The sequence below is a fragment of the Canis lupus genome, chromosome X (assembly GCF_003254725.2).
Source record: "Canis lupus dingo isolate Sandy chromosome X, ASM325472v2, whole genome shotgun sequence".
In the NCBI taxonomy this organism is placed as follows: Eukaryota; Metazoa; Chordata; class Mammalia; order Carnivora; family Canidae; genus Canis; species Canis lupus.
In genome coordinates, this window is record NC_064281.1 from 80602536 (window position 1) to 80628304 (window position 25769).

General features: G+C 41.2%; 1 protein-coding gene and 1 pseudogene across 1 annotated transcript in view; both read left to right on the forward strand.

Annotated features, from left to right (window-relative positions):
* RNF128 (ring finger protein 128) overlaps positions 1 to 25769 on the forward strand; it is a 117177-nt gene that overhangs the window by 31095 nt on the left and 60313 nt on the right. The window lies entirely within an intron of this gene.
* Positions 17370 to 18773, forward strand: LOC118353705 (glyceraldehyde-3-phosphate dehydrogenase-like; annotated as a pseudogene).

The window sequence follows — 25769 nt, forward strand, 5'->3', positions numbered from 1 at the left end:
TCTCCTTTTTCATTCATGATTTTATTAATTAGAGTCTATTCTCTTTTGTTTTTAATAAGGTTGGCTAATGGTTTATCTATCTTATTAATTCTTTCAAAGAACCATCTCCTGGTTTTGTTGATCTGTTCTACAGTTCTTCTGGTCTCTATTTCATTGAGTTCTGCTCGAATCTTTAGTTACTCTCTTCTTCTGCTTGGTGTAGGGTTTTTTTTTTTAGATTTTTAAAATTTTATTTACTCATGAGAGACACACACAGAGAGAGAGAGAGACAGGCAGAGGGAGAAGCAGGCTCCATTCTGGGAGCCTGACGTGGGACTTGATCCCGGGACTCCAGGATCATGCCATGGGCCGAAGGCAGGCACTAATCCATTGAGCCACCCAGGGATCCCAGGTGTAGGTTTTAGTTACTGTTCTTTCTCCAGTTCCTTTAGGTGCAAGGTTAGCTTGTGTATTTGAGTTTTTTTCCAATTTTTTTAATTTTTATTTATTTATTATTATTTTTTATTCATGATAGTCACACACAGAGAGAGAGAGAGAGAGGCAGAGACACAGGCAGAGGGAGAAGCAGGCTCCATGCACCGGGAGCCCAACGTGGGATTCGATCCCGGGTCTCCAGGATCGCGCTCTGGGCCAAAGGCAGGCGCCAAACCGCTGCGCCACCCAGGGATCCCTTTTTCCAATTTTTTGAGGGATGCTTGTATTGGGATGTATTTCCCTCTCAGGACTGCTTTTGCTGTATCCCAAAGATTTTGAATGGTTGTATCTTCATTCTCATTAGTTTCCATGAATCTTTTTTAATTCTTCTCTAATTTCCTGGTTGACACTTTCATCTTTTAGCAGGATAGTCTTTAACCTCCATGTGTTTGAATTGCTTCCAAATTTGTTCTTGTTATTGAGTTCTAGTTTCAGAGCATTCTGGTCTGAAAATATGCAGGGGAAAATCCCAATCTCTTGGTATTGGATGAGACTTGATTTGTGACCCAGTATGTGGTCTATTCTGGAGAAAATTCCATGTGCACTTGAGAAGAATGTGTATTCAGTTGCCTCTGGATGTAAAGTTCTCTAAATATCTGTGAAATTCATCTAGTCCAGTGTATCATTTAAAGCTCTTGAATGTTGTGCTTAGAAGATCTGTCATTAGCAGAAAATGCCGTATTGCCGTATTGAATGCCGTATTGAATACTGGGAGCAGTATTAGTGTATTATCTAAGCATGTCTTTTCTTTGGTTATTGATTGATTGATATACTTGGCAGCTCCCACATTGGGGCATAAATATTCATGATTGTTAGGTCCTCTTGTTGGATAGATCCTTTAATTATGATACAGTGTCACTCTTCATCTCTTACTACAGTTTTGGGATAAATTTTAATTTATCTGATATGAGGATTGCTACCCCTGCTTTCTTTTGAGGTCTATTTGAATGGTAAATGGTTCTCCAACCTTTCATTTTCTGGCTGTAGGTATTTTGAGGTCTAAAATGAGTCTCTTGTAGATAGCAAATAGATGGGTCTTGTTGTTTTTATCCAGTCTGAAACCCTGCATCTTTTGATGGGATCAATAAGCCCATTCACATTCAGAGTTACTATTGAAAGGTATGAATTTAGTGTCATCATAATAGCTATTCAGTCCCTGTTTTTGTGGATTATATTTTGGGATTCCTCTTTCTTTTACAGGGTCCCCATAATATTTCTTGCAGAGCTGGTTTGGTGGTGACATATTCTTTCAGTTTCTGCCTATTCTGGAAGCTCTTTATCTCTCCTTCTATTCTGAATGAGAGCCTTGCTGCATAAAGTATTCTTGGCTGCATGTTCTCATTTAAGACCCTGAATATACCCTGCCAGCCCTTTCTGGCCTGCTGGATGTCTGTGGAGAGGTCTGCTGTTAATCTAATATTTCTCCCCATATAAGTTGCAAGTTTCACTATTAGATGTTGAGGTGCTGAATGGTTTTTATTGATTTTAGGGAGGGATCTCCCTATCTCCTGGATCTGAATGCCTGTTTCCCTCCCCAGATTAAGGAAGTTCTCAGCTATGATTTGTTCAAATATACTTTCTCATCCTCTGTCCCTTTCAGCGTCCTCTGGAACCCCAATTAAATGTAGATTTTTCCTTCTGAGGCTGCCATTTATCCATTTACTTCCCTTAACCTTTCCTCATGGTGTTTTAATTGTTTTTCTCTTTCTTCTTCAGCTTCCTTCCTTTCCATCAACTTGTCTTCTCTGTCACTCACTTGTTCTTCTACCTCATTAACCGTCATTGTTAAGACCTCCTGTTTGGATTGCATCTCATTTAATTGATTTTTAATTTCGGCCTGATTAGATCTAAATTCTGCAGTAATGAAGTCTCTTGATCATTTAGGCTTTTTTCCAGAGCCACCAGTAGCTTTATAATTGTGCTTCTGTATTGGTTTTCTGACATCCAATTGTAATCCAAATTTTGTAACTCTGTGGCAGAGAGTACTGTTTCTGATTCTTTCTTTTGTGGTGAGTTCTTCTTTCTAGACATTTTGCTCAGTGCATGAGTGGCTAAAAATGAGTTGCATTGGAAAAAGGAAGAAAAAGAAAAAAATGAAAAAGAAAAAACAAAACAAAAACAAGAAGGACTATCCTCTGGCTCTAAATAGAGTAAATCCCTCGACTTCCCCTGGAGCTTTCCAGCTCTGCTTCGTCAAGAACTTGTTCTTCCCGTGTTCTTCCAGCTGGTCTTCTGGGGGAAGGGCCTGCTGTGCTCTCAGGTGTGTGCATGGCTCAGTGGGAGCTGTTTATCCTGTGAGGCCCCTGCTCCCTGGCGGCCCTGCTCCATCCCAGGCAGAGGGTGACACCAGGAGGAACAACAACAGTGGCGGCGGCCAGCTCTCCAGCCCTGGAATCAGCTCCCTGCAGTAACTACCACAGCTCCCAGTCCACACTGGCCTAGATGCTCCCGGGGCTGTGGTGGGCGCTGATCTGCGCAGCTTGGGGGCACCTGGCGGCAGGGAGTCCTCGCTGTCCCGTGAGCTCCCCGCATCCGCCTGTCCCGGGAGGAGTGCAAGATCCTGGGCTATGTTCCCCGGCGCCCTGGGATCCGGAGCCTGAACTGCTGGAATTGGGCTCCCGGGGCTGCGCAGCCCCCTCTGCCAGGAGCTGCCGCCTGAGCTTCTCCTGAGGCCCCGCTGGGCGCTCGCTCCAGCCCTTTATCGAGATCAGCCCCTGGTGTGTGGCGCGCCCTCCCCTGGAGTGCACTTCCTCTGTTAGTGACCCCAGGAACCTGGAAGCGCCACTGCCCCTCCTGCGGTTCTGCCCGAGTTCCCTGCTGAGCGTCTTCCCGTCCCGGAAGAATCCTGTGCGGATTTTAAAAGTTCCTGCTTCTTGGGGGCTGGACTTTCCTCTCCTGGAGGCTTTCTCAGCCCCCCTTAGCCCAGCTCCTCGTGGGGCCCCTCCTGCACTTCATTCTTTTTTATTTTTTTTCTGCTTTCCTACCTTGTTAGAAGCGCAAACTCTTCTCTCTGTAGCATTCCAGCTGTTCTCTCTTTAAATTTCAGGTCGAATTCGTAGGTTTTCAGGATGACTTGAAAGTTATCTAGGTAGGGGCATCTGGGTGGCTCAGCGGTTGAGCATCTGCCTTTGGCTCAGGGCATGATCCTGGGGTCCTGGGATGGAGTCTCCTATCGGGCTCCCTGCAGGGAGCCTGCTCCTCCCTCCGCCTGTGTCTCTGCCTCTCTCGGTGTGTCTCTCATGAATAAATAAATAAAATCTTAAAAAAAAAGAAAGAAAGAAAGTTATCTAGGTAAATTGGTGGGGGCAGGTGACTTGGGGACCCTACTCCTCCGCCATCTTGCCCTGTTCCCCGACAATTGGGTTTTCTAACATGGGGATAAAAGAAGACATAAAAATGTGTGTTGTTGTTTTTTTTATCTAAAACTCAAGGGTTTATGTATCCACTCAACAAATATTTACTGAGGGCCAACTATGTGTCCTGCCTTGCCACATTTCACATTTCATAGCTCTCTCTCTCTCTCTGAGCCCTCACACATTCAGTGTGGCTTTAATGAGAAGCAGTGGAATATAGTAGTAATTCTGGGCACAAGCTTTGGAGGGAGATGGGCCTGGGTTTGAATATCAGATCCACTATTTGTTTTCTAGCTGTGTGATCTTGGACAAGTTATTTAACCTCTCTGTATTCTAGTCTTCTCAGCTCAGTCATCTCAACTATAAAATGGGAATACTATAGTACTCCTTTACAGAGTGGTTGTAAAGACTAAATGAAATAGCACATGTAGGGGCACCTGGGTGGCTTAGTTGGTTAAGTGTCTGTCTTTGGCTTGCATCATGATCCTGGGGTCCTGGGATTGAGCCCCAATCAGGCTCCCTGCTCAGTGGGGAGTCTGCTTCTCCCTTTTCCTCTGCCCCTCACCCCACACTCATGTTCTCTCTCATAAAAAAATAAAATCTTTAATAAATAAATAAAATAGCATATGTAAAGAAAGCACATGGCATGGTAGCTATTATAGAATAGCTATAGATACTCAAAAAAATGGTAGTAGTAAGATAATGCTGATGAAGGCATCCCCTGCTTGGTTTATTCTACCTTTTCTTCCCTGCCTGTCCATGTTTCTTTCTCACTTTAAAATCTTGGACAAAAGGTATGTCCTATTCAAAGTCTTTCTTGACTAACAGTTCACCCTGATTTCTCCATTATTTGGCATCTATCTGATGCTTATGAACACAGGTCACATTAATTTGTTTTTTGCCTATTTTTCTATATTCTTATGTGTTATTTGTGTCCTTCCTGGATTCTCAATTATCATAGAGTAATAGAGTCATAGGCCAAACATAAAAGAACATAAATCTTCCATGTGTATCATGAATCCCTTCAACTACAATTCTGTCGGGTGGCCATTCATTTACTACTTGAGTATTTTTAGAGACAAAGATCTCATCATCTCACCAAACAGGCCGTTCAGTTCGTTGCTGGGCAGTTTTCAGGAGGTTATTTCTCAAACTACACCAGCATGTACCTGTATCTTTTCACACATTTTCCTAGTTTTGCCCTCTTGAACAACATAGGACTAAATAGAGGTTTAATTTAGGATTAATACAGGATTAAACTGTTCACTACATAAAGTTGCCTTCTCTTTGCTTTATTTTTTTAAAAGATTTTATGTATTTACTCATGACAGACACAGAGAGAGAGAGAGAGAAAGAGAGAGAGGCAGAGACACCGCCAGAGGAGAAGCAGGCTCCATGCAGGGAGCCTGATATGGGACTCAATCCCAGGACTCCAGGATCAAGCCCTGGGCTGAAGGCAAGCACCAAACCACTGAGACACCCAGGGATCCCCTTCTCTTTGCTTTATATTGTCCACTCAATTCTCGGGTGTTGGCTTTTTGGCTTTTTTACTAATGGCAAAGTTGAATGTCAATGTTTCTTACTACTACAATCTTTTTTTTTTTTTTTCCCTGTTGATGGGGAGGGGGTATTACCTTTGCTGGGTTTTTTTTTTAAGATTTTTTAAATTTGTATTTATTCATGAGAGATACAGAGAGAGAGAGACAGAGACATAGGCAGAGGGAGAAGCAGGCTCCCTGTGAGGAGCCTAATGCAGGACTCTATCCCAGGACCCCGGGATCACAACCTGAACCAAAGGCAGATGCTCAATCACTGAGCCACCCAGGTGCCCTGCCTTTGCGTATTGAGAACAACTTTACTTTTTGAGTCTTGGAGAGGATTTCGGAGCCAGTTACCTATGTAATGTGATTTGTTGGGTCCCAGGATTTGCCCCGCCCAACAATATCCTCTTCCCTATGATATCTGAAACCATCCATTGTGAGAGCAGCATTCCTCCAGGTTTTAAAAAAGTTATAGGGTTTTTGAAGCCCTGTTTGAAAGTAACATGCCCCTGGGAAAGGAAACATCTTAACCTTAACCACTGATACAACAGCAGGGACTGAATCGTTGCTAGTGACTTGAGAGCAAAATATCAAGATCGGATAAGGCGTGACCTGGCCGCAGTACCAGACTGCTGGAGATCCAGAGACCTCGTTTCATTCATCCAGGGATACACAGCACTTAGCACAGTGACTAATACTGGGTCCTCAGTGACGAATGAACAAATGAGGCTGAAAAGGGGAGTATGTGCCCTTCCCGGTAAGCATCACCCACTTCATAATTCTCTCTCTAGCCAAGGAAGTGTGGCAACACCAGAAATTTCGGGGTTCTTTGGCTTGCTGACAGCCTTGCTAGCTATTCACAGTGCTCTTCTCCTATCAGCTTTCCCTGGAGCTATCTGGTGTCTCACCTTCAGCTGGCAGCAGGCGGCATGAATTGTTAGGCTGCTTCTATATAAAGCTCTGGCAATAGAAACTGCCTCCATTACCACCATTGATTCACATACCTACACAGAGACTTCACACCCACCCAGTGTTATGGAGAAAAGGAATCGGATTCTAGCTCAGGCCTTGTGTCACTGCACAATATTGTAGAATTAACATTACCCCCTTTGCTTATTTGTAGAAGCTTTTGCAGATGTAGTGATCTGCCTCATACTCTGAATTTGGGGAAGAGTATAATAAAAGCCTCATTAATTCTCACCAGTGTTTAATCTAAATTAAAAATGTGGAGTTGGCACTTAAAAGTGTGGGGAGATGATTAAGTGCCTTCAGAGAATAGGAACTCTTTTTAAAGCAGTACATAAAAGCAAGTATTTTCCTGCAAACAATCTTTGCCTTCATTAAAGGGTATCCAGCAGTGCTTTTCTTTGGCATGATTTTGGTAGCAATTCGTTTGTGTTATTGTATTACTTGAAAATAATAAAGCTCCATTTTGGGTTTTGTTAAAAGTTTAAAAGGAAGGCCTATCTGACAGGAAATCAATGAACTATGGAAGGGTATTTTTTAAAATAGCTTTTTAGACATCTATAGCATTGTAATCAAAGCTAATGAAATATAAGACCCTACTTCAAAGAACAATATAAATGGTTTTAATTAATAACCCAATTGCTTTTATGTAAATGAATATTTCCTATGGCACTAGAAAAATTGTTTTTCTCATTCAAGGTAACTGTTCCCAGTGCAGAACTTATATACACCATGAATTCCCTTTCATTGTAGAATGAGTCCTAGCCTTTCTCCAAAATAATGAAATATTTCTATATTCTATCATTCCAATTATAGAACTTGCCAACTTCAAGCAAATCTCATTTAGTAAAGTTTTACTCTATTTGCAAAATAACTTCATAATGCAAGTGGAGTTCTGTTTACTTTGTATGTTTGGACTGTACTTCTAGCAATGTTAAATCTAAAAGAATATCCACATTATTTCCAAAAACTGTTTAAACTATTGGATATACTATTAATATTTCTCTGAAGAAATATTGTCCGTAGCCCACTAATCCTCATTCTATGAATACTTAAAATGTTAGTGAAGTGGGAAATACTTACAAGATGTGTCCCCTTCAAGCAGTAATATATTACAAATCTGGGACGTTAGGCTTCCATTTAATGGCCTGTGCCCTTAGCCTGTGATTACATTTTTAAAACATGAAGTTGTGGTATTTTCTGACATTCATTTGGGACATCTTATGAGGATACTTCCATTTATTTACAGTAAGAGAAGATCTTGGAGAGAGTATACTCTCTAGAATGTCGTCTGAAGTCACAATACCCATTTGCACTTTAGACAAAGAAAATATTACTCAGAGTAGAAGGGTGATTCAAGATTTCTTTACCTTCTGCCAAACAAAATGGCAAAACCAGACAAATAAAAAGTCTTACCCTCAATTACTGCATAGATTATATTCTGATTTCTGAGAAGCTAAACAGTAATGTACTATGTTCTACTGAAATATGAAAAAATATATGATCCAAATTCCTTTAAATATATTTGTTTTCCTGTCCCTGAGTCAGTTTCACCCATCTTTGACATGCGATTGATATCCATAACAAAAGGAAAGCAGTGAGGACTAACACACCAAAAGGCAAATTTCTAGTGCTCCAAGCATTAATTTTGCACCTGTTATTATTTAATAATGGTGTAAGCAATTGAGGACAATGTTTTAGAAAACTCAGAGAACAATGACTTAATTGAAGGCATTGAATGAAATAGTCCAGAAGAATTTTCAGTGTGATAAAATGAAAAACTTTTTGATTCCCAGGGGTATGAGAAGCTGATCTTTGTGCCTTAGGGAGAAATTCATAAAGAAACTAGCCAGCTATATTCTGGCCAGTTCTATTTTTTGAGTGCCAGTTGGCACTGGGGAGAATAGAAACAGTAGTCTCTCTAGATTCTGTGTAGTTTCATGATTTGCTTCTTTTGAAGCTATAAGCAGGAATATGTGGTCAACTAAAATGTGGCTATGCATACAATTTATATAGCTGAATTGTGTACCACCTCACTGACTGTGAAGGTAGTTTTCTGGAAGATACTTGCTGGATATTTGTCACTTTACCACAGAGGATGTTAAAAAATATTTTGATCCAAGAAAAATATGTAAATAATTTTTGCCAAAAAAAAAAAACACTGAATCTAATTCCCCAATCTTCTCCATAAGCAAACCACTCACTTAACTTATAGGAACATGTACTGACTTGTAAGACTGGGCCTCAGATAAAACCATGGGGATGGGGGCAGTGGATGGAAATGCATCTTTGTAAGCCCTGAAAAAATCCTGAATTTAAATTCACCTCCTCACAGATGTCCTCTTGTGGCCGAATTACTAAGCTGGCTTACATAATAATATAATAATTATACCATAATATAATAATGGTAGAATTGTTTAGGTTTCCATATTTATGGAGAGATTACCTGACATTAAAATTATTTTATTTCATAAAACACAGGGGATTTCCTAAGCACATAACAAAGTTGTAGTTTTTTTGCATCTGGATGGCATTTTAAATCTTCCTTTTGAAACTAAGTGAGCCAGACTTATCCATCCCAAAAAGACTTGTGAACTGATATTTATGGTTTATTCATCACATGTAATAGTTACAGTGGAATTCCTCTTCTCAACCCACTGTACAACCAGATGACACAGCATTTTTCTGTTCCAACCTTAGAAAGGCCCAGTAGAGGGCACGTTGAGCATTTAATGGCTAATACACACACCTTGGTACTTAAGCATATTTAAACAGTAACATGCTATAATTGACATCTGACTCAAAGTTTCCAGTGTCTTTTGATACTATATGGCAACTCTTTCAATTAAGAAAACACAAGATACTCAGTTAGTCAAGGTCAGCCAAAAAGATTTGAATAAAACAAAAATCAATCTAGTTGATTACTTTCAAACCATCCAGGCACCTTGAAGATGTGGATAAATTCCCAGAATGAATAAGACCCATGAGTCCATAGATTCTCTTTTGTGGTTACATTCTCATGGGAGTAAGGTGATATACAGAATATAAATATGCTAAGTTATGCCATTAATTTAATTACCTGCATGCAGCCAGTCCACAAGCAATGTTGAAATCTGAGGCTAATTGTCTTTGATCACTCATACTACCTCAGAGTCACCTCTTATGGGTCTGAAGGGAATGCCTGAGTGAAATATAAAATGAAAACACACTGAGAAATGCATTTCAAAGCCAACCCCAAATGTCTTTTGATTGTCTGCTGTTTTGTATGATGCTGTTTTGTATGATCTACATCACTGTTTCCTATCTACTAGTATCTAGAATTGAGATCTAACTCAATTCTTTTGTAGGAGACCAATAAACCCTGACCCTGAGAAAACTGTACATTCAATATCATAATTCAGGTGTGTACTTAGCTTTAGGTGGAAAATGAATTTCAATTCAAAAAAGAAAAAAAAAAGATTTCAATATTTGAAGGAGAAAACCAAGAAGGTGAGGATATTGTTTACATTTTAAGAATATAATTCTTCTAGGGGCACCAGGGTGGCTTAATCAGTTAAGTGAGTGACTGGATTTCTGCTCGGGTTATGATCTCAGAGTCATGAGCTCAAGCCCCATGTAGGGCTCCATGGAGCCTGCTTAAGATTCTCTCTCTTGCTCTTACCCCCCCCCAAGAATATAATTTTTCTAATAAAGAAAAGATCATCAGAGCTTTGGTTAATTGTGACCACTTAAAACATGAATGCCCTCTATTCCTAAATACTTGACAAATTACAATGAACCAGAAAGCTACTTATTGCAAGACACAAGTGCTCTTACATTTTCTCCACCTTTTTTCTGCCTACACATCTAAAAATGTGAGACAGGGGGTGTTGCACTATATGTTGGCAATCTGAATTTAAATTATAAATAAATAAATAAATAAATAAATAAATAAATAAATAAATAAATAAATAAAATTTTAAAAATGTGAGACAGGAATCCATCAAAATCCTAGAGGAGAACATAGGTGGCAACCTCTTTGACCTCAGCTGCAGCAACTCTTCCTAAACACATCCCCAGAGGCAAAAAATGAACTACTGGGACTTCATCAAGATAAAAAGCTTCTGCACAGCCAAGGAAACAATAAGCAAAACTAAAGGGCAACGTACAGAATGGAAAAAGCTATTTGCAAATGATATATCAGATAAAGGGCTAGTATCTAAGAGCTATAAAGAACTTACCAATCTCAAGGCCCAAAAAACAAAAAAATCCAGTCAAGAAATGGGAGAAGATATGAACAGACATTTCTCCAAAGAAGACTTGCAAAAGGCCAACATACACATGAAAAAATGCTCAACATCACTCAGCATCAGGGAAATACAAATCAAAACCACGGGATACTACTTCACTTCAGTCAGAATCTCTAAAATTAACAACTTGGGAAACTACAGATGTTGATGAGGATGCAGAGAACGGGGAACCCTCTTACATTGTTGGTAGGAATGCAAACTGGTGCGGCCACTCTAGAAAACACTATGGAGGTTCCTCAAAATATTAAAAATAGAACTACCCTACCCCGCAAATGCATGACTAGGGATTTATTCAAAGGATACAAAAATAGTAATTTGAAGGGGCACATGCACCCCAATGTTTGTAGCAGCAATATCCACAATAGCCAAAATATGGATAGGGCCCAGATGTCCATTGACTGATGAATAGATAAAGAAGAGGTGGTGTATATATACACAACAGAATATTACTCAGCCATCAAAAAGAATGAAATCTTGCCATTTGCAATGACATGAATGGAACTAGAGTATATTATGCTAAGCAAAATAAATCAAGGAAAGACAAATACCATATGATTTCAGTTGTATGTGGAATTTAAGAAACAAATGTGATGAACATAGGGGAAGGGAAAGAAAAATAAAATAAGATAAAAACAGAGAGGGAGGCAAACCATAAGAGACTCTTAACTCTAGAGAACAAACTGAGGGATGCTGGAGGGGATGGGAATGGGGTAACTGGGTGATGGGCATTAAGGCGGACACTTGATGTGATGAGCACTTGGTGCTACATGCAACTGATGACTCACTAAATTCTACCCCCAAACTAATAATATACTATATGCTAATTAACTTGAATTTAAATCTAAACACATTTAAAAATAAAATGTTACTCAACTCAGTTGTTTTCTCACCACAGCATTTAAAATCTTGTTCTTCCCCCTTTCTATTTTAATAACCTTTGCCACAGTTAATGTCATACATGTTTACATGACACTAAAATAAATAAAAGAAACTAGCTGAAGAAAGCAACTGACAAAAAAAAGAAAGCAACTGAAAAAAAAAAGAAAGCAACTGAATGTTCCACTTTTAACCAATTGTTCTGGTATTATGTAGATGAGCCTGACTCTTGGCTATCTTCTAATATCTATTCATCTGTACCTATGTTCTCCTCCAAAAGTACTTCATGCACTTGAAACAATGCTTCCTACGTGTAAATGCCAGCCCTGTCTTTTTCTGCCATTGTATATAATTGAAATAATAATTTTCAGTCTATAGCCTACTTAATTCAAAGAGAATTTAAATTAGTCCCTTGATTAAATTCAGTAGAAAAAAACTTTTTAAAAAGATTTTATTTATTTATTCATGAGAGACACAGAGAAAGAGTGAGAGAGAGAAGCAGAGACACAGGCAGAGGGAGAAGCAGGCTCCATGCAGGAAACCTGATGAGGGGCTCAATCCTGGGACTCCTGGATCACACCCTGAGCTGAAGGCAGACTCTCAACCACTGAGCCACCCAGGCATACCGAAAAGAAAACACTTATGGATAAAATGGAATCCATCTAAAGACGAGGTTCTTAGGCAGGGGTGGTGGTCCTTGGAGGTACACAGGTGGGCCACTCAGAGTCTTTGTGCAGCTGAAGTATTTTTGAAGTTATAAGTACATGGAATTGGTTTTCAAAAATTAAAGTAAATCTTATCCTAAATGTTCTATAGCAAGTCTATTCAATAGAACATTCAGTTCTGTCTCTTTACCATCCAGTACGTAGCCACAAGCTACCTGTAGCCATTGAACATTTGAAATGTGGCTAATATGCCTGAAGAACTGAATTTATTGTTTTAACTTTAAATAGCCACATGGGACTATTGACTATCTTATAGAACAGTATAGCAGTAGATCAACATTAACCTGGGGTCATTGGATAAACTTTATGAGGCCCATAAAACCCCTTGAAGTTGGTCACAAAATTGTGTGTGGTCATTTATTCTGGACATGAGTTTTATCACATTTGCAGAAGTAGCTCTGACTCCAAAAAAAGTTTAGAACCACTATGACAGGAACAGAGGTAGTTGCCCTGTTTGGGCTCCTCGTTTCCTGACAACATAATTGAAACTAGAAACATGATGAATTTTACTGTTGTTACTTTTTTTTTAAAGGTTTTATTTATTTATTCATAGACACAGAGAGAGAGGCAGAGACACAGGCAGAGGGAGAAGCAGGCTCCATGCAGGGAGCCCGATGCGGGACTCGATCCCGAGTCTCCAGGATCACACCCAAGGCTGCAGGCGGCGCCAAACTGCTGCGCCACCAGGGCTGCCCTGTTGTTACTTTTTTTAATGCCATAAAAAACATCCAAATTCCTTGGCAAAGAACCAAAAATAATTTCCTAAAGTTAATTCAAGTAATGAGGTATACATTTCTACAACCAACACATATTTGTCTCTTTAAAAAACGTTTTACTTTGAGAAAATTGTAGATTTACATGCAGTTGTAAAAAATAGAGATGTCATTTACCATTCACCCAGGTTCCCCTAGAGGTAGCACCTTAAGTAACTAGAGTACAGTATTGCAATGAGGAAATTGACATTGATGCAATCTACCCACCTTCTTTGGATTTTACTAGTTTTAATGCACTCATTTGCATGTGCCATACAATTTTATCACAGGTGTGCATTTGTGTGACCATCACCACAGTCAAGATTCAGAACAAGTGCATTCCTACAGGCTCCTTCCATTTTGCCCTTTTATAGCCACTTACACCTCTACCCCATACTCTCTTTAACTCTGGACAACCACTAACCTTTTCTCCATTACTATAATTTTTTCATCTCAAAAACATTATATAAATGGAATCAAATTGTATGTAGCCTTTTGGGCTTGGCTTTTTTTTTCCAACTCAGCATAATTCTCTGGAGATCTATCCAGATTGTTCCATATATTCATAGTTCATTCCTTTTTATTACTGTAGTATTCCAGGGTAGTGATGTGCCACAATTGAACCATTCATCTACTGAAGAACATCCAGGTTGTTTCCAGTCTGTGGCAATAATGAATGAAGCTTCTAGGAACATTTGTATTCGGGTTTTAGTGAACCTAGAGATAAAGGCTCATGATTGAAACTGCTGAGTCATGTGGTAGTTGCATGTTTAGCTTTATAAGAAACTACCAGACTGTTTTCCAGATGTTCTGTACCATTTTACATTACCATCAATAATATATGTGTATATTTGATCCAGTTTCTCAACAGCCTCACCATCATTTGGGGTGACCACTTTTTTTTTTTGACCACTTTTTTTAAGCCATTCTGGGAGGCAGGAGGTGATACCACATTGCGACTTTAATTTGCATTTCCCCAATGGCTGAGATGTTGAACATTTTCTCATGTGCTGATTTGCCATCTGCATATCCTCTTTAGTCAAATGTCTGTTCTTGTCTGGGAGAAAAAGCATCCATAATAGGAAGGAGAGCTTTTTACATAGAAATTTGAGTAATAGTGGTGGGTAATATGGTTTTTACAAAAGAAACTACTCCTGTTAAGTTGGGACTTGTTTTTCAGCTATCTGCTAAGATAGAAGCCCTGATGTAAATTCTTATCCCTGGGAAGATGTTTCCATGCAGAACTAGGAAAACTAGGATCCAGGAATAATACTTGGCTTTTTGATACCTTGACTATCAAAAAAATTGAGAGAATACAAATGAATGGAGAGATAAGGGAGCTTTTTGTAGGTATTGGATTTGGTCGTATCATGAATACATGTTCTAGCAAATACCACTGGTGCAGATATTTTATATCCTTGGTATAACTTTTGATATATTTAGATGTCATCTGTTGCCCTGTTTTAAGAGTCACAGTTTTCACCCTGACAGAAAACAACAGTCTACTTCAGCTGTGGCAGGGCAACATGATTACCTGCAGGCAGAAGTATCACTTTCCTCAGAGAAGAGTCTGAATCAAAAACCTGCAATGGCTGATCGCTACCTCATAAAATCAAGACTAAATTCCTAAATACGTCTTCATGGCCAACAAAGCCCTAACCTACCTTTTCCGCCCTGTTTTGCACTCCTCCTCCTCTTGTGGACTAACCAAACTGAATCAATGTTTTCTAAATCCACTCTGCTCTTTCCTGACTCTCTGCTTCTGTTCCTGCTATATCCTTTATTAATTTACCTTCCCTTGGCCATTTGTACCTATAAAAAACCCACCTATGGGATGCCTGGGTGGCTCAGTAGTTGAGCATCCGCCTTAGGCTTAGGGCGTGATCCCAGGGTCCCAGGATTGAGTCCAGCATCTGGCTCCTGGCAGGGAGCCTGCTTCTCCCTCTGCCTATGTCTCTGCCTCTCTCTCTCTCTGTGTGTCTCTCATGAATAGATAAATAAAATCTTAAGAAACAAAAAAACTACCTGTCCCTTAAGGCCCTGCTCAGATGTTACTTTCTCCATGAAATATCTTCTAATTCCTTGAGTCAGAAGCAAACATTCCTGCCTCTATGCGCACACAGGACTTTGTACCCCCTCATAGCACCCATCTCTCTGACAACTCTTTTGTTTAAATGTCATGCCAACGCAATAACATGGATGAATCTCAAATGCAATTTGCTAAGTGAAAGAAGTTAGACACAAAAAGCTACATACTGAATGACTCCATTTATCTGACATTCTGGAAAAAGCGAAACCATAGGGACAGAAAACAGACTAGGGGTTGCCAGGATAAGGTGGGGGGCAGGGTTTGACTGCAAAGGCATAACACAAGGGAAGTTGGGGAGTGATGACAGTGTTCTATGTCTTGATTGTGGTAGTGGCTATACAACTGTGCATTTGTCAAAACTTGCAGATCTATACAGTGTAAAGGGTGAATTTTATAGTATTTCAACTACACCTTAACAAAAACAATGGGATAAATTCATACCAGATAGCCTGCTCTTCAAATCTGGCCATCCATTTACTTGTTCTTCAGATGTACTCTAATGTTCCAGGATAAGAGCTAGGACTACAAAGGAGAAAAATATGCAACTCCTCCTTTCAAGGAACTCGATCTCTGAGGGAGGTGCTAGGTATGGAGGGAAATAAATACGGGCACCTGGGTGGCTCAGTGGTTGCGTGCCCTTCAGCCCAGGGCATGATCCCGGGGTCCTGGAATCAAGTCCTGCATCAGGCTCCCCACAGGGAGCCTGCTTCTCCCTCTGCCTGTGTCTCTGCCTCTCTCTCTGTGTCTCTCATGAATAAATAAATAAAATCTTTTTAAAAAAGAAAGAAATGCAGTGGAGTAGGAAAGATGCTGTATATGGTACAGTCAGATACAGTGGCAGCATAAAGGAAGCAGTGGTCAGATGGACCTAGATGGTGGAAGGGCTAGCCTTTCAAGTTTAGAAATTTATATTTTGTTCAATATGCAATGTGAAGTGACAGAATCAAAGCTATGCTTTAGGAAGTATAACATGGCAGTAATATGAAGGATGATGTGGAGTGGGGAAAAGAGAAAAAGCAGAGAGATCAATTAGAAATCTATTCACAACAGTCTAAAAGAAAATTAATATCACTTCTCCATTAGCAGACATTTGAGATTGGGTGAAGTTTTCAATTAAACCTTGTATTGCTGACAATCTAGATGAATGCAGGCATAAACACAGAGAGGGCCCACAAAATTTTTCTTGATACAATTCACCCCAATTAGCCTGGGATACTTAATGGAGCGACCATGTTGCATTGATCTTTTTATCTTCCCTGGAAAATATCATAAGACTTTGTAGACACTAAAGGCTCTAAAAAAAAGTTTATTATTCTCTTTAAAAAAATTTTTTTTTTGAGAGTGAGTGAGGGAGAGAGCACAAGCAGGGGGAGGGGCAGAAGGAGAGGGAGAAGAAGGCTCCCTGCTGAGCAGGGAGCCTGATGCAGGTTACAGGGCTCCATCCCAGGACCCTAGGGTCAGGACCTGAGCCGAAGGCAGACATGTAACCAACTGGACCACCCAGGTGCCCCCCAAAATTCATCATTCCAATGAATAAGTTAGAGAGCAGGTGGATTTTCTCTTAAATCACTGAAATTCAGGCAGCCCTGGTGGCTTAGGGGTTTAGCGCCACCTTCAGCCCAGGGTGTGATCCTGGAGACCTGGGATGGAATCCCACCTCAGGCTCCCTACTTGAGCCTGCTTCTCCCTCTGCCTGTGTCTCTTTCTCTCTCTCTCTCTCCCTCTCTCTCTCTCTCTCTCTGTATGTCTTTCATGAATAAATAAATAACATCTTAAAAAATAAATCACTGAAACTCCCAAAGAGAAAATTGTTAATTCCTGCATGCCCAATGATACTTACTGCTTACAATTTTGTATGTCAGCCCAGAGGGTCAAGGTTAGTAAAGATATTTTATTCCTAAATGTATATACTGACTATAGTGATTGGGGGGAAGGGGTGGAATTAGTCTGGCACTTTTTTCCCCAGAAAGATTGCTGTTTCTTTGCTGGTTTACTTCTACCTAACACATCTTGCAGTGACATGGGTAAGAGTCTGTGGAAAAGGGAAAGGGAAGGGCACCCTGTGGTTCAGTAGTTGAGCATCTGCTTTTGGCTCAGGTTGTGATCCTGGGGTCCTGGAATCAAGTCCCACATCAGGCTCCCTGCAGGGAGCCTGCTTCTCCGTCTGCCTATGTGTCTGCCTCTATGTTTCTCATGAATAAATAAATAAAATATTTAAAAAGAAAAAAAAAGGCTCTCTGCTCCTCCGCATTCAACAGACAGCTGCATCTTCTGATGCAGTGCCAGCTGCGTCCCTGAGACACGATGGTGAAGGTTGGAGTGAATGGATTTGGCCGTATTGGGCACCTGGTCACCAGGGCTGCTTTTAACTCTGGCAAAGTGGATATTGTCACCATCAATGACCCCTTCATTGACCTCAACTACATGGTGTACATGTTCCAGTATGATTCTACCCACGGCAAATTCCACGGCACAGTCAAGGCTGAGAACGGGAAACTTGTCATCAACAGGAAGTCCATCTCCATCTTCCAGGAGCGAGATCCCGCCAACATCAAATGGGGCAATGTTGGTACTAAGTATGTTGTGGAATCCACTGGGGTCTTCACCACCATGGAGAAGGCTGGGGCTCACTTGAAGGGCAGGGCCAAGAGGGTCATCATCTGTGCTCCTTCTGCTGATGCCCCCATGTTTGTGATGGGCGTGAACCACGAGAAGTATGACAACTCCCTCAAGATTGTCAGCAATGCCTCCTGTACCACCAACTGCTTGGCTCCTCTGGCCAAAGTCATCCATGACCACTTTGGCATCATGCAGGGCCTCATGACCACTATCCATGCCACCACTGCCACCCAAAAGACCGTGGATGGCCCATCTGGGAAGCTGTGGCGCGACAGCTGAGGGGCTGCCCAGAACATCATCCCTGCTTCCCCTGGCGCTGCCAAGGCTGTGGGCAAGGTCATCCCTGAGCTGAACAGGAAACTCACTGGCATGGCCTTCCGTGTTCAGTTGTGGATCTAACCTGCCGCCTGGAGAAAGCTGCCAAATATGATGACATCAAGAAGGTGGTGAAGCAGGCATCAGAGGGCCCCTCAAGGGCATCCTGGGCTACACTGAGGACCAGGTTGTCTCCTGTGACTTCAACAGAGACACCCACTCTTCCACCTTTGATTCTGGGGCTGGCATTGCCCTCAATGACCACTCAAGCTCATTTCCTGGTATGAAAATGAATTTGGCTATAGCACCCCGGTGGTGGACCTCCTGCCACATGGCCTCCAAGGAGTAGGATCCTCCTGGACCACCAGCCCCAGCAAGAACAAGAGGAAAAGAGAGGCCCTCAGCTGCTGAGGAGTCCCTGCCCCAAATTAATCCCCCAACACTGAGAATCTACTGACCTCCAATTTACATCCCAGACCCCGAGGAAGGAGAGGGGCTTGGGGAGCCCTACCTTGTAATGTACCATCAATAAAGTACACTGTACCCCCAAAAAAAAGAAATAAAGAAAAAGAAAAAAAGAAAAAGAAAAAAAGGTGTGACAGCAGGCATTATAAATACACTTTTTAAATTTTTTACTATTACCTCTGTCTTGGAATTTCGAAATCTGTACTAAAAATGCTTATGAAGGGCATAACTGAAAGCACTCAGAGAAGACAGCCTTATTCTTGAAATGTGTATGAAGTTTTCATCATGCCTTGAATCCAACCAAATTGCAGGTCCGAAAAATCAGCAGGGGGCTCTGCTATAAACACTGTATAGGGCCCAAACATACACTCTCAGTCAGGTCTCTAAAACACCTCACCCATCCCCATCTCAGGAAAATGAAGACGTTTAATGAACTGGTGGGATTATCGAAGGTAAACTTGATGAGCATCTTCTTCAAACAAACAAGAGCTCCAGGCTTTCCATTTCTGCTCTTTTTTTTCCCTCACGAAGAGCAAACATTACTGAGCCACTTCATTGCCTCTGGTGAAAGGCTTTCTGTGGCTCCAGAGTTGACAACATCCAGAATATTAAGCAGTCACTGACTTTGGCGTCTGAACTAGTTTGCTATGAAGAACATGAAGTATACTGATGCTATCTGCCCCCGAAGTTACACAGAGACAACTTAGGAAAAAGTGTGCCTCCCACCCCCACAAACTGGAAGACTGTCAGCTTGGGGAAAAGTGATTTTGTAGATGCCAGAGTGTGCTGTGGTTCAGCAGATCTGGACATTTTTTTCCTCTGCATTTTTCCTAGTGCAAGTCATTGTGCCTCACACTGTGTGATTCAGGATGAAGTCGAAGCAAAGTAGTTTCTCTGGCCACAAAAATACCCTTTTGTTGAAGGCCAGCTTGTCCTTTGCCTGTTTACTGCGACCAATATAACCGTAACACTTATGTAATTCTGGTGTGACAGAACTTAACGACTGTGTGAATTATGAGCAGTAAGCCAGCCAATGTCAGTGGTCTCAAATATGTGATCAGCACCGGGTCAGTCATTGCCAAATACTGGTTTACTACATGTTATTGATCATATTTGAGCCCTGTCCAGCTGTGGCTAATCCTAACGCATATAGTTGGCAGCTGTGAATTTGTGACTTTGCCCCTCAGAATACAAAGCTGCCTTTGCCCAAGCTCAGACCCACTAAAGCTTCTTAAAAGGCAAGCCTTTGCCTCAGTAGGTGATTGTGATAGAATATAAGTAGGGTGTTCTTAAATTGCTTTTCAGAAACCCCAATTCTCCTGGGAATGATCAAATTATGTTTCTATTAAAAATGAATCCCATTCTGTCTATAGGTTTTAAAAAAAACCTCACTGCCCAGTACATTTTTAAGAAGTCCCCTCCTCCCTAATTTAGCTAATGGATCCTATCTTCGTCTGTGAGGCCTACTCCCTTCTGTCATTCATCCTAGGCAGTGGCAAGATCACAGGTACTTCTTGAGGTATACCACCCAATTTGTTAGGCTTTGATCTGAGGGAAACCTTACATGGCTCAAAATATAGCTATATAATTTTATATATAAAATATTTCAGTGCCTGAAATGCATAAAAGAATGTATTATTATCCCTGTTTTATTTTTTAAAGATTTTATTTATCCATGAGAAACACACAGAGAGAGGCAGAGACATAGGCAGAAGGAGAAGCAGGCTCCCTGCAGGGAGCCAGATACAGGATTCGAGCCCAGGACCCAGGGATCATGACCTGCGCCAAAGGCAGACACTCAACCACTTGGCCACCCAGGTGCTCCCTGTTTTATCATTGAGCAAGAAGAAAGAGAAACTTCCTCAGTGTCATATAACCAGTCAATGGCAATATTAAAAATAACAACTGAGGCTAGAATGGGTGAGTTCTGTCAATTGAGTCTACTAAGTAGCAGGAATGGGTTGGAAGTAAACCTCAAATGTATGTTCTTACCTGCAGAGCAAATTCATTAAAAAACATTCTTCTCTCCCATTCCCAAACCCCACCCCCTGAGTAATTGTTTCCCTTTTTTTTTCAATAGCATATATGTGTCTTGTGGTCATAGATTTAATTCTTTTAAAATCTTCGTCTTACTAGAAACCTGAAAAGGAAAGAGAGGGGACTGCCCTAGACCAGATGAGTTTCCCAACTAGGATGTCCTGATACCTGTAGTGGAGGGTAAAAACCACTTGTGTCCGTCATTTCCCCCACTCACCCAGCACTGACCCATTCCTGCTCCCTATATCTTGAGCCCTTCTCCGCCTTTGTTTCTCTTTAGCAATCCGGGATCCCCTCAATCATCTCTCCAAACTCAAGATAGCTAATCTGGTTGCCCAGCAGCAAGCAAGTCGACACAATTGAGCACAAATTTTCTGCATTGTCCTCCATCAGTATAATTCTTACTGCACCAGTTTTAGTGGACGTAAAACATCCTTTCTGCACGTGACACATGTTCAGCCACTCCTCTCCACACACCCATGTATACGAGTGTGCTCAACTGAAGCAGTAGGCATTTTTAAATGATGATGAAGCACCTGACTAAATGTACTTTCATAATCTCTGCTTAGGAATCTGGGGGCTGTGCAGCAGGAGATCACAGCACTCTGGTGAGGGGGTTCTTAGTATATTAAAGTATGTCACTGGATGTGGCTGTAAAAATACCCATCTTTCCACCCTGTAATAACCTCCTTACGATGTATGTGGAGAGGTAGCACAGCAAGCGAAAATGGCATAGAATTTGGAGTCATACTCTCAGTACGACTTCCAGCTCTGCCACATGCTGGCTGTGTGACCTCTGGCAAGATACTTTAACTTTCTGAGCCTCATCTTCCTCATCTGAAAAAAAATGGAATTATAATAATTAGAATTATAATGGGATTGTATAACCTGTTATAAGAATCAGATGATATAATTTAGGCATGTAAAGTGTCACATAGTAGGTTCTCAATAAATATGTTGCCTTCCTACCTCTGCTTTTGAAGGCACTGTTGGATTGAGTGGAAAGTGGTGTAATGAGAACAGTGTAGCTTTGTACTAAGACGTGGGGTCAAATTCCAATTCTGTCATTTAGTTACCATGGGTGACCTCAGCAAGTTACTTAACCTGGGCCTCAGTCACTTCTGTAAGATGTAGCATATAATACTCATCTCAAAAGTAGACAGTACCTGGCCTATAGTAGGTTCTTGCTGGTAGCTATTAATGTTATGGATATGAGAAGACTGCTTCAGATATCGCAGACCCACTGTTGGAAAACCTCTCTCTGAAATTGTCTTTTCTTTGAGTGCATGAAAACTTGGTTTAAAAAAGATCCTGTTTTATAATAGCCATATATCTACCTAAGCTGATGCAGATTTACCTGCACTTGGAAATTATGTTATTTTTAAAGCATGCTGCACCATCATGTTTTGGGTTTTTTGTTTTGTTTGGCTGCTGGCTCTCTCTAGGCCCCCATCAATTTCTTCTTGCTATCCATAGAACAGCTGCCTAGAGCAGAAGTTTGTTGCCATCCCTTCTATATGCATTCTCTACACCTATGTTGTTGAGCTGGATAGCCACAACACTGCTTAGATGCCAGGACACTATTTGTCCATGGCACTTTGCCATTTATCTAATGGTGAGAAGCCAGATGTGATGTCTCATTTCTTGTGGACACATTAAAGGCTGAACACTTATCATCCGTCTTTGTACCTCTGCAGAAACTCAGTGTGATCAGAAACTTAATCAGCCACAGTGGTGTCCTGCTGTTGCTTTTGCAGGATGCTGCTCTGCTTATTAGTTCATTACTAGATAGTGTACCGCTTAGGGCAGCTTTCTTTTTTTTTTTTTTTTTTTTTTTTATTTTTTTATTTATTTTTTTTTTTTTTGCAGCTTTCATTTCAAGTACTGCTGAGACAAATTTTTGGCAGGGTTAGCCTCTGTGGTAGGATTTGAGGAATTCCAAAAGGCTCCTGGCCCAAGTGTGTCTCCCTCACCGGTTACAGTGCCTGAAATGCATAAAAGAAATATTTCACTTGAACTTCCTTTGGTATAAGGCGATGTTAAAATGTGAATGCCACTCTCCAGAGGGAAGATACTAAGTCATTATTAGCTATGAATACTTAGAGTCAGAACCCCATTGGAATCCTGATTCTGTTACTAGTTACGTGACCTTAGGCAGGTTGCGAATTCTCTGAGACAGTTTCCTCTTCTGAAAATGGGGATGCTAATGGATAATTGTGAGAATTCAATTAGATGATGCATGTACAGTACAGAGTAAATGCTCAATGAACAGTAGCTGTTATTAGCCTTAGGGACAATAGGGCCCCCAAGGGAATACATCTAGCGCCAGTACATTTGGTTTGAGGGTATAAGGAATATATATAGGAATAAGGTGAGGTCTGGTACAGGGAAACTGGTCAAAGCAAAGGTCCTGGTGGGGTAGCAGTACGGCCACGAGTAGCATAGGGACCTGGGCTTCCAAGAGCTGGGTGCGAGGAAGGGGAAGGAATGAAGCAAAATCAAACTGCATTTACACCAACTTTCCAACAAGAAAAGTATAGTACTGGGGCACCAGGGTGGCATAGTCAGCTAAGTGTCTGCCTTCGGCTGGGGTGGTGATTTCTGTGGGTCCTGAGATGGAGCCCTGCATCGAGCTGCCTGCTCAGTGGGGAATAGGGGGGGGGTCTGCTTTTCTCTCTCTCTCTCCCTCTGCCCCACCCCACTGCTATCTCAAATAAATACATATTTATTATATAATTACATATATTATATAGTTATAATATATGTAATATATAACATATATATATAATTTTTAAAAATTTAAAAAGTGTAGTACCTCTCAGGATGCAGTGCCCCTTGAGGTGCTTAACTCTGACACTGGGAGTGTTCAAGCAGAGGTAGTAGTGCTGGCTACCAACCAGGAATACTCTAGTCTGCCCCAGGGCTTCTCAAACTTATGTGCGTATACAGATCACCTGGGGATCTTGTTAAGATGTGGGTTCTGACTCAGCAAGACTGGGGCAAGACCCGAGATTCTTCATTTCTCACAAGCTTCCTACAGATGCTGCTAATGCTCCTGATCCACGGACCTCATTCTTCGTAGCAAGGCTCTGTTGCAGTTTGAAAAGAAATCACAGCAAGACAGAGCGATATGATTGGAGAAAGCCATGGAGTTACTCAGACAAGTCCCCACAAAGGGGAAGGACTTTGATGCAGTCATGATGTGCAGTCTGGTTCCTAGCTTTGTAGGATTTGAAATTTGATTGGTAGTATAACCAGAGACTGGGCTCCTGGGGACTGACTCACACTTCGCCGAATTCACAAGAGACCAATACATACGCCAGAATGCCAACTGATTAATTTATAATGAGAAGCATAACTTCCAAGTGGACCAGATACTAGTGTTTACTGATCAGTGCATTATCTCCCTGTAGGCATATTTACAGGAGGCACTAAATGATAATAAGGTTGCTTGGTGAGAACAGACTCATAGCAAGGGGAGTTCATAGGATGATTTTAATGGTTTATATCTTTAAGCCATGATCGTCTGATACCTCCATCTCCACAACTGAGTTAGACCTCCAGAATAGTGCTGTGGAGGTTAGCTTCCTCACTAGGCTCTCTTCCTCCTGTCTTGTCCTCATACAATCCAGATCCTGTTTTTAAAAAAAATATTTATTTATTTATTTATTCATTCATTCATTCATTCATTCATTCGAGACCTAGAGAGAGAGAGAGGCAGAGACACTGACAGAGGTAGAAGCAGGCTCCAAGCAGGGAGTCCAGCGCTGGACTCTATCCTGGGGCCCCCAGGATCACACCCTGGGCTGAAGGCAGCGCTAAACCATTGAGCCATCCAGGCTGCCCCAGATCCTCTGTTTAAGCCTAGGTCTGACAATAATCATTTATTTGCTCCACTGACTTCCATACAAATTCACAATTTAAAACCCATCATTATGAAACGCTTAAAATACAGAGACAAGTTAAAAAAAATAGTACAGTGAGCATCTGTTAGAACCACCATCTAATTTCAACAATTATCATTTTGCCATATTTACTTTATGTGTGTGTGCATGTATGCACAAATGTACAGTGTCCATGCTCTTTAGCACAATTTTCTAAATACCTCCTGCTCTGCCACAACCTACTTGACCGGCTTCACTCCCGCTGGCTCTCCCTTTGCAACTTGCATCCCAAGCCATACTTCACTGATTAATTTTAGTTCCCTGAATGCTCCTGGTGTTTTCATGTAATAGACCATTGCCTATGCCTGCATATCCTTACTCTCTTTGCTTGATTAGCTCTATTTGTTCTTAAAGACTCAGCCACACCCATGTTGCCATAGCACCCCATGTTTTTCTCAGTCATAACATTTATTAAACTGTACTGCTATTGCCTGTTTACCTCTCTGACTTTCCTACTAAACTTCACACTCATTGAGGGCAGGGACTTTTCTTTTTGGCCTCTGTATACCTACACCTCTCCAATGGCTTGCACTTGGTGTTCAGTAATCAGAAAATCTGACTGCGCACATAGTTATGGCATAGGCACCTCAAAATCCACATGTCTGTCTACACTGAGCTCATCTCTCTGTCTCTCCCTTCTACACATTTAAAACCCTCCTCCTGATTAAATGCCATCCAGTCTTTCAAGCCAAAAACATCAGGACAATTCCTCTTCCCTCTTCTTTCATCCTCTAAAATACATTTCCTTCTGTCCACTTCTCTTCATTTCCTGGGGTCTGAGCTGGGCTACCTTCATCTCTCACCTGGAGCACTGCCAAAAAATCTCTCTGTGCTCCCTGCTTCTAGGCTTGTCCCCTCCAATCTATTATCCACAGAGAAGCCGTAATGATCTCTCAAATACAGATCTGATTATATTACTCCATGGGTAAACCCTGATTGTATTACTCCTTGCTTTTGGATAAAGTCCAAACTCCCTAGCTTTCACAAAAGGACTCTCAAGAACTGACCTCTGTGTACCTGTAGAACTTTGTGTCTTGTACTTGTACTCTGGGTTCCAACCATTTTGTGTTTATAGAGCCTGTAGTACTTGCTGTCTCCCAAGTACTTGCTGGTCAGTTTCATGCCTCAGTGCATTCCCTTGTATTGTTCTCAGTCTAGGAAGGTGAATGCTCTCAAACTCAGCACAAGTGTAACCTCCTCTGGGCAGCTTTCCCCTACTTTCCAGTCTGGGTTAGGTTCCTCTTTTTGTTACCCATTACTGCCCTGTGCACACCTCTGTCATGGCATTTACACTATATACATATAGCACTTTAAACCACAATTA